The following is a 10,766-nucleotide window of genomic DNA, read 5'->3' as shown; positions in this document are numbered from 1 at the left end:
ATCATGGTGTAAGGATACGATGCAATGAACTGTGAGAATCTATCAGTTCTTATTTCCTGGCTGTTTCAATTTGTTCTTTTTCACAATTTCTTAGCAAAATTCCTTGGGAAAAGTATTGCCCACTTCCCTACTATTCTTATTAAACTATAGTGATAAGATTTTGGTTGCAACCTGTTTTAATTAGTGCTGGTATTTTTAGTTCCTGTTAAATTCCTGAAAATATCTGAATCTTCATAACTGGAATATATTAGGCTGCAAATAACAACAACAACAACAAAACCCAACTTAAAATGGTTTAAAAATAATGTGGTATGTAAGCTGCTCATGTAACTGAAAGCCTGAAGATTCAGTAGGGACCATGTTTCTCTTTTCTTTGATACCATCAGTGCCGTTGCATCTTTGTGTACGTTTTTGGCTGAAACTTACTTTCATTATATGTATATATATGTGGGAAAAAATGCAAAACCAGGACTAGGGAAATGTTCTCTTCATCAAATTGACAAGAAAAAAAAATTGCTGTCCTTTTATTCTGGAATAGAAACTCTCACTCAGTTTGATTTAACTTTGCTCAACTGTCTTCTCTCAGGATCACTGATAACTGTGAGGAAAATGCCATGCCTGTGCACACTATGCACTGGTTGGCAGGAGCCTGGATGCCTGAACCCATCTCTGACAAGAGGGATCGGACTGTGCTCAGCTTTCCCCGAATCTCATTGGTTAGGTGGATGGTAGAAGAGTACTAGGGATTTGGTTGGTATAGAAAAATGGGTCAGGGATGCTGAGCAAGCAATCTAAAGGGTTTGCACAAATAGCATAGAGTTCAAATGCTAAAGAGTAGAAAATCAAAGGGGTCTGGTAATAATTTTTATTTTCTTTCCCCAAAGTTCTCCTATTTGCCTTCAGAATAAATGAATACTCAACTCAAATCTTTACTGTCCATGGAGTGTGTCTATGTTTCACTCCTTTGTGCTAATATGGTTCCCTCAGTCACAGATGACTTTCTGTAACAAATCTATCTACTCATTAAAATTCTACATCTCCTTCAAGGACTGGTTAAATTATCTCCTTGGAATCTGTCCTGATTAATTCAGCCCACAGTGATCTCATCTTTGTATGACCCATGTAGTACTTGTTGTCAGAACTACAAATTTATTAATTACTAATACACTATCTTATGATATAATCTATACCCAACATTGTTATTTCTTACCATTTCATTAACCTTTGTATATAATCTAAGCCTTTCATTCCACATTTTACTGTAAGTTTATTTATTTATTTAGAGACAGAGTCTCGCTCTGTCACCAGGCTGGAGTACAGTGGCTCAATCTCGGCTCACTGCAAGTTCTGCCTCCTGGGTTCAAGTGATTCTCCTGCCTCAGCCTCCCGAGTAGCTGGGACTACAGGCGCGTGCCACAACACCCGGCTGATATTTGTATTTTTAGTAAAGATGGAGTTTTACCATGTTGGCCAGGATGGTTTCTATCTATTGACCTCCCGCCCACTTCGGCCTCCCAAAGTGCTGGGGTTATAGGCATGAGCCACCGCGCCCGGACTTTACTGCAAGATTTTACTTCCAATGGGAGAGATCATGTCTCATTCATGTTAGATAGTTTTAAAAATAATTTTCCACTAAACATAGAGTACATAGTCTTTCATACACTTTGTTTCTTTAAATGAATATTGTTTGTTAAAATTATTAACTTTTTAAGAGTAACAATTATTGCTTTCACATATTTGTTAATACTAAAACCTATTCAAGTGCAAAATTCCTTTACATATATATGTAAACTTTTTTTTTTTTTACTGCTAGCCTGGATAAATGGAATTTAAAAGTGAAAAGGATTATTCTTCATCCTTTAAGATAGTTGGAACAAGCAATGCCCATTTGTAGACGGGGCCTCTTGTATGAAACATTCATCTTAAGATTTATTGAGGTCTGGTTATTTCCAGAACTCAGACGCAGTTTGAATCACACATAATGGTCCAGAGTTTGGGAACTGTTATTTTGAAAAACATCAGGGTCTCGTTATTGAGATTTATCCTCTGGCCCAGTTTTCATGGAAAACTGAGTCCTAGAGATGCTTGTAATAATACAGAGAATGAAAACAAAAAAGAGATTTTGGTTTTTGTTTGTTTGTTTGGACACATGAAATAAGAATCAACAATCAAATATTTATTGAGCATCTATCATTTCCTGATTTGAAAAATAAGCAAGCTATGTTCTAAATTTAAGTTTTGATTGAACTCTAAATCAAAATTACACAGGGAGGCAATACAGAGATCAGAGCCTGAATTTCAGATTTCATAGTCAATGTCTTTATTCTCACTGCCTCCACGGATCTGCCTTGGTGCCCGACATGTTTTCGTGAGATTCCTGATGATTTGGCACTTGAATGTTCATGATGGCTGCTAGAAAGTTGGGCCGAGTCTGTGGCCATGAACTTCAGCAAAGGTAATTGCCCCAACTGCCTTTTATCTCTGCTGTGTGTACACATTGGATGGAGAAGCTTACCTGACTTCATTAGCTGCTGTGCTCCAGGCGATGCTCATTCTAGTGACTGGCAGAAAGGCTGTTATTCTCCTCCTAACTCCCTTGCCTAGCCTATTAGCATACCCCTCTCCCCACCCAAATGTTCTGCTAGGCACTGTTTGAATCAAGCGACCTAGTCTGGAAGGACACTGTAGTGACTTTCCAGTCCGTTTCTAGTATTAATTTGGTATAATTCATCTCAAAAAAGGCAATTAGGCGTTATAAATTATTCTTTTTCAATTAAACATTTAACCACAACAGAAACAAAGAAGGTCCTAAATGCATTAATTTAAAATCTTTCTCCATGCAGAAAGCCAAAATAACTGAGATTCTTTTTCCAAGAAGTGAGAAATTATCCATAAAGCATGCAATAAAAATAAGAAAGATTTTAACTTACTTTGTCAACAAAATAATAGATATGGTTGCATTACTGTTACAAATCAATTATAATAATAATGAAACCTTATATGAGTTTGCTTTTATTTAATTAGTAGCATCAGATGTGCTGTAATTGTTATTGCATCTAAGTATAAATGATGAAATAAGGTTAAACGACACTTCCCAAAATATGTATATTTTACATTGTGGGGAAAAATCACAGCAAAATACCATAAATAATGTAAACTATAATCTAAAATGTTAGGTTTGTTAGAAATCATTTTTGAATGAGGAGACTGGAAAAAAAGAAAAAAAAATAACTTTCTCAAAGGTGTTTTCTTCCTTTTTTTCCTCTTAGTTAAAAGGCATTTACATAATGAAACTCCCAGACAGTAAGTCATGCACCCCCAACTTAATTTTTTTAACAACAACCCTGATGTCTCCAAGGAGTGAAGAGATTTGGTCAAGGTCAACCCAGTGCCTAGTTTATTAGAGAACTAGAATTAGAGTCCTGATTTTATGAACTCTCAGGAAAGGCAGAGCTCTTCAACATCATAATGCCACTTCTCATTCTCCAGTAATGATTATGAAACATGCATTTCTCTTTGATTCTCAGAAATTTCCCCCTATGGCTAACACAATTTACTTGATATGTGAGAACACTGCACAAAATAAAAGTTGCATTGAGTCACAGGAAAATAAAAAGCTTACCCTATCCTGTGCTACTAAATACAGCTGATACTTCAAATGCTGAAGGGCGATAATTTAAACAAAATTGACACTGTGTTGGTTTTACGGATTTCTGATGTGTTTCATCTTGGGTACATTGGACATATTGATGCCTTAGCTTCTGCTGCATCTAATAGTGAGGTTTGGAAATTTATACAAATTGAAAACTGCAGGCCTCCTTCAAAATGCAGGCAAGCACAAATACTGGTTTTTGCTCCCATCTTTTTTTCTTGCTTAGTAAAAACTACCTGCTTCAGGAAGAAAAGAAAACATTTGGTTAAAAAAAATTATGCAATAGCTTTTAGCCTTTATCTTACAGAAGTTTACCAGACTTCCTTTTCATTAATATTTGGACATTTTGCTTATATTGTTCTCTCTTTCCACTTGCCATCTCTGTAAAACTGGCAAGATTTTGTGGAACGTAAAACCAAGTTCTGTGTAATGAATGTCACATCTGGGAAAACATAAACAAAAACCAAACAAAGCAAACAATAAGAAAACAAGACTTCCTATCACTAAGACAAAGACAAAGAAAAGTATAAAAACATCATAAGCACAACAAAAATGAAATTGAAGAGCGAGGTAGAGGTTCACCTGAGGTTTTCGGATTATGTGAATATCTTGCCCACTAAATATCATAACTCTCATATTCCCTTTTAAGTAGAAAAAAAAAAAAAGAAACAAAAAGACCCCTTATTTCTTTTGGCAGTTTGGTGCAGAGAAGAATGTAAACATTCATGTGTGTTTCTCTGAATTTTCGCCCATCTACATAGTTCTCTAGCTTTCTTTCTGTTATAGTTTCTGTCTTCTAGAAAACTTGATTTTTCCCCAGAACACACTGCGTAAAATGTCTGCATTTTGCCTTTACAAATGGAGAAAATGACCATATTTTAGAAACCCCAAACCAGAACGTGTGGTTTCAGTATGGATTTCTTTTTCACAATTTGTGAATCTAACGACATTAAAATTCCTCTAAGCATATACACTTTTAAGAGTCAGACTTCTAATGACTTGTGTATATTAGAAGAAATACAGATACACGTGTGTACAGACAAGTATTTCATCTGTTGTTGTCTGGCTGGACCAGCAATACTTAAGGTCTCTCCTGCCCATGGTGGACCATCCCAAAGGTCACATAAAAGGATCCTGACTCCAAAATCAAGTAGATAGGTTTCTGAACGCAAGGAATGTACATAAAACACTTTGGCAAGGCCCCATTTTCATGAGAAAATTTGGCATGTCTTTGGCCCATAACGCCCCATCTTTTTATGGCCTTTGAGTTTAGAAATGAATCAAAATTTTAATTATTATGCTTACTGATATGCTTCATTTAATTTTTTATTTTTTAAAATGGACAGTCATAGATAATTCAATACCTTTTGAGACAAAAGTGAGGCAGAATATTTTAAACTGGGATTGGCTCAAGAAAATCTCAATTGCATAGCCATTCATTTTATGTATCTATAAATTATATTTCCCTGATTCCTCCAAAGATTTGAGGCAACTAACAAAGAACCAAGAATAATAAGAAAATTGATCTCATAGAAATAAAAAGTAGAAGAGAGGACACTAGAAATTGGGAAAGATAAGAGAAAACAGGAAATAGAAAGAGATACATTAAAGGACACAAAATTACAGCTAGATAGAGGAATATGTTCTTGTGTTCTCTAGCACTGTAAGGATGACTATAGTTAACAGTAATATACTGTATAGTCTCAAATAGCTAGAAGAACAATACTGAATGTTCCCCATACAAAGAAATGATAAATGCTTGAGGTGATGAAAATGGTAATTACCATGATCTGAACTCTATACATTAATGTATTGAAACATCACTATGCACTTTGTAAATATGTATAGTTACTATGTGTCAAATAAAAAATTAAAATTTAACAAATAACGTAAAAAATAAGGTAGTTGGTACAAAGGGAAAATAAAGTAAACATGAAATGGTCATTGTCAGATTTGTCTGTAAGTTTCCTTGTGGTTTACACAAAGAGTGTGTATGCACAGTATATATGATGCATACTCATTAAATATTTGTTGACTTCATCAAAGATTGCTAGTTCATGAGTTATGGTTGAAATATTATTTGTGACCATGTAACATACATAAAAACAATCATGTTAAATAGTTTTGTATGGTGTATGAATACATCAAATGGGTTGTCTTTCATGATTTGTCTTCATTAAGCTCTGAATGTAATCCTGAATTTCAGAGACCAGTACTGCATATACATAGGTCATTTATTTTGCTCACAAATAAGACAGTCAAAAATCAAAGACTTCTCAGTACTCCAAAATTTATCTAAGTGACTAAAATTCAACATTTTGAAATCAATTTTAAAATAAAACCTTTCAAAAAACAACATTTGAAAATAATTTAAAAATAAACATAGACAATTGCAAGATGAAAATAAATTCTTTTCTCATTGTCTCTTCATTTTCAAATGGCTTGAATATTTTGATTGAATTGACTTCTCAGGATAATCCAAGGAGTTAGTATTTCTCTGTGATTAGGCAGAGGTTACTTGAAGGTGGTTACCCCATTTTTCTGATTTAGAATGGTCATAGCAGCCCTTCTTCCCTGGAACATTGTAAATTTTAAGCAGGGAGTAGTTAAGGGTAGAAGAAACTCTATAAACTGTCAGACAAACTGGGAAGAGAAAACAACAAGAACACAAGTTAGCTCTCAGGGAAGACATCTCAAAGATTCTCTCCATTTTTTTTGGCCTTATTCACCCTTTAAAAACAAACAAACAAAATAACACATGATTGGAGAAATACCATGGGCCTGAGAATGCAAGAAATTTGTAAACTTTCATAAGCTTACGTTTTGGTTTCAACTTGCTTATTAATCAGCCTGACACATTGTAGGTAATTATACATTATCAATCTTTGCTACTAGGAAATACTTATGGTCTCAGAATCTTCATTCCCATATTTGTAAATATGAGATTTAGAAAAGCTAAATTTTCTTTCAAGAAAAACATCCAAACTACTCAGTAGAACAAATGTGACTATAGAAATGGAATCACTGAGGCATTTGTTCACAGCCTGTTTGAAAAAATGCATACTGAAAACTTATGAAACCCTTGATTAGAATTTATGGTATTTAAGAATACCTCAAATGAGAGTTTGAATATATTTTTTCTTAATGTTTAATGTAATTAAAGATCAAAAAATTGAATGGCAACACATGGTAAGGGGAATTTTAGAATTACTGGCTTACGAAACAGAGGTAGTGTGGCTGAGATGGCTAAGAATTACTGGCTTACGAAAAATTGGTAAACTAATTATATAAACAACCTTCTAAGCCTTTCTATTCGATTAATAAATATTTGTCAAGGAAGTAGAATTCTCAAACACACTTTGTGGTGCTAATAATAGGGAAATGAAGGAGATGAAGTCTGTTCCTTCAATGAGTTTATATTCTAGTAGGGCATATGGTCTTTCAACAAATAATTACTTTATTGATTATTTAATTAGAGTTTAGATAATGAAGAGGAAATGCAGTGTGATAAAAGTGAATTATAAAGGTGTATGATAAAGTCTGGGGGCTAGAGGATACCATTTATAAGAAAATGATATTGAAGTGGAGTAGTAAAATTCAGTTATTCATCAAGGGAGGTCCTTTCAAGATCCATTGCGTTATTCTCTTCTACCACTGCAAGAGATAATGTGCTGTTTTATTATAGGTATGGGTGGGGTGGGGTGGAGTGGTTGGCAAGAATCAATTCCACCTTAACTTCCCAGGTCTCCTCCCAGACACGTCCATTCTAGCCTAGTATGAAAAGAAAGAAGGGGGGTGGGGGGAGATCTCTCTCTCTCTCTCTTTCTCCATATATGTATGGAGAAATATATATATTTGCTCATATATATATGAGCACGTAAAAGATAAAAGGTGCTCATTTAATGATTATTGAAAGAGCAATTCTTCTTATAGGTTTTGCATAATCCTGTATTCTGAATAATTCAAGACAGGACTATCAGATTGCAAGAAATCTTCTGAGAGCAGTATTCTTTTTTTTTTCCTGGTTTTGTTTTCAACATAGGTATGGGAGAACGGGGAATGTGATAAAAACCCTTGGTGGAGATGATGATGATTTCCTCCTTCTGGATTTGATAATTTAGTATGTGCTATGGATTGTTTTGTTACATGCAGTTGTTGTTTCAAGTGTGCTTGGCCTTTTCAACTACACTAAATGAATTTCAAACATAGGGACCATGCTTTCCATCACTGTATCTAGCACAGGACCAACTATTTACACATCTGTTGATGAGTACCCAGGATGACAGTGGGAAGGTAACACCCATTATCCTTGACAAAGCAGCTGTCCAGTTGATCAGTTTTCATACTACCTTCTATTTCTTGATCATGTGAGATAAGAATTGAATTATCAGTAGGTTGTTATGCCTTTGTAATGATCTTGAAAATGGTAGAGCTGTGTCCTGAATGTTCTTTTGCTGGGTTAAAATCAGGAAGCTGTAGTTGCAAATGTCATGAATATGTATGAGTGTCTCAACTGTTGCTTCTACCTCTCTTCCTTCCCGATTGGTGACTGGATGTCTTTTTCTGAGAGCACTGCATCTGCCTTCCAAAGCCTTTTGTGCTTCGGGGGACGAGTGCTCTGTTATTCTGTTTTGTCAGATAGCAGGGTATTTTTTTCTGATGAATCTTAGGAAAATACCAGTCTCTCTCTTTCTATCTGTCAGCCTCTCCCTCTCTTTTCCTTTAACTGCTCTTCCCGCCCCCATATAAGCACAAACTGCCTTTTTTACAAAACAAAACAAAAAACAAAAAGCATGAGAATGGATGGCAGGAATTTGCAGTGGCAGATTTTTGAAAGAATAAATTTCTCTGTTTTGTTTCTTTCTACACTCCAAAGACATCCCACACACACAGATGTGACACCTTTTTTAAAGCTAATTTGAGCGAATGCCTGTCTGGCGACTTACTCTGGGAATAGTTACACTTGCCCAAACTGAAGTTATGCTTTTGTAGAGGTGACACTTACAGCATGTTATTACTGCGCGCTCAGAAAAGAGACACTATGAGAAAGAAAAGAAAAGACATGAAAATGAAGTATGCGTGGTAGTGTTTTGAGGATCTTTGTTAATGGAACCGAAATGAAGGCATTTGCCCAAATGTAACTGCTTTTGTAAAAATAACTAGCTGGGAGGCATCTGGTTTGGGCTTCGCTGTTTTCCTTAATAAAGACATTCCTCAAATTCAGCAAACAGAGAACAAATACAGGGGTTTCCACTAAAAATGTGTGGGGATAGAGAGGTGGCAGTTCTTGCCAGATTTATTTTTAAATGGTACCTTTTTCAGTTAGTGAACACTTATTTGTGTCCAATTTCTCAGGCTGTGTTTTGAAAATAGGTGTTGTTCAGTCAAACTCATAGTAGCATTGTTGTCAAGCTGATGAGGGCAGGCAAAGGCATTTGGGGATGGAGAAGAAAGCAACCTTTCCCGTGTCGGGGTTGTACATTCCAATTTCATGTCATCCACTTGGACAACTGTGCTCCTTTCTTCCTTTCTACCCCTTCTCCATATCTTCTCTTTCCTTCTTTTCTTCATCTCCTTGTGTTCATCCTTTAATCAATGCAGATTATATTGCTATTTCTACTTATCTAATACATTAAGGGATATGGGAATGCATAATGCATTTGTGGGAACATAAAGAATATTATATGCTTCTCTTGCCCTCAGGAGTTTGCTGCTATTTGAGAAGACATGATATATATGCATGAAATGTTGGAATAAAGATTCAAGATTTGAACGACAATATAGGAATATACATCAGATGAGCAATAAGTATTATCAGCTTTTAGTTAAGAGATCAGTGCAGACTGCATGGTCAGAAAAAAAAGTTTGTTAATTTCTTTCACTCTTCTAGAAGCACACGAAGCTTATATATATGCTTTCAGGTTTTTATTGGATTATCTAACAGTGCTTTGTCTATATATTTTCCAAAATGTTTTCTAAATGTTACTGAGCTTTCAAAGTTTTGATTCAATTTTACCTACTCTATGAAAAATCCTGTGGTCTTTTCAGCCCATGTGCAGCTGCTCCTTCTCTGAATTTCTCTAGGTCAATGCTTCTCTACCATGTATGGAATAGTGGACAACATGTTCTCTAATTTATTTTATTTTATTTTATTTTATTTTATTTTATGTTCGCCCAAATGGCAGGGCCTTAAAGATGGTCACTGGGGTGCAGTCCAGCTGGGAGAACCCCGAATCTCTGAGAACTCAAAAACCCTGTTCAGAGTCATCGTCTTTGCTTTATTTATTATAATGTTTTGTATGTTGTATTTTTTTTGTAGAGATGGGGTCTTGCTATGTTGCCCAGTCTCAAGAGATTCTTCCAATCGGGCTCCCAGTTAGCTGGGATTATGCGCCCAGGCCACCTCACCCATCTCATTTTATTTTATTTTATTTTATTTTATTTTATTTTTGGGATGGAGTCTTGCTCTGTCACCCAGGCTGGAGTGCAGTGGTGTGATCTTGGCTCACTGCAACCTCTGCCTCTCAGGTTCAAGTGATTCTCCTGCCTCAGCCTCCCGAGTAGTGGGACTACAGGTACGTGACACCATGCCTGGCTAATTTTTGTATTTTTAGTAGAGACGGGGTTTCACCATATTGGTCAGGCTGGTCTTGAGCCCCTGACCTCATGATCCACCTGCCTTGGTCTCCCAAAGTGCTGGGATTATAGGCGTGAGTCACCGCACCCAGCCCACATTTTCTAATTTCTACTTTGTTTTGTGTGGATAAATTAAGTCCTATCTTTTCTTTCAAAATGACTTTTTTTTTTTTTTTTTTGAGAGAGAGAGAGAGAGAAGGGTTTTTGTACTCATACACAGCTCATAAAACCAAAAGCATCCACTGTTCCACCCTGTTGTTCTGTAAGTATTTACTGAGTTGATGTATAACCAACATACCTTGGATAAATTCCTTTCATTGGAAGCATACCCAAATTCATTTCCAGCTCTAATATCAAATAGGACTTTGTTTCTATGACTTGAAGCCAAATTCTCTTTACAACATTTAAGGAACACTTCCAGCTTGCACTGGTCACATTAGAGATAAAAGTGGTTTTAGGAGGTATCTTAAGTTCTCAC

The sequence above is a fragment of the Rhinopithecus bieti genome, unplaced genomic scaffold, assembly GCF_001698545.2.
Source record: "Rhinopithecus bieti isolate Rb0 unplaced genomic scaffold, ASM169854v2 scaffold_23815, whole genome shotgun sequence".
In the NCBI taxonomy this organism is placed as follows: domain Eukaryota; kingdom Metazoa; phylum Chordata; class Mammalia; order Primates; family Cercopithecidae; genus Rhinopithecus; species Rhinopithecus bieti.
The sequence above is the reverse complement of the archived record's forward strand: the minus strand, read 5'-3'. Positions refer to the sequence as shown.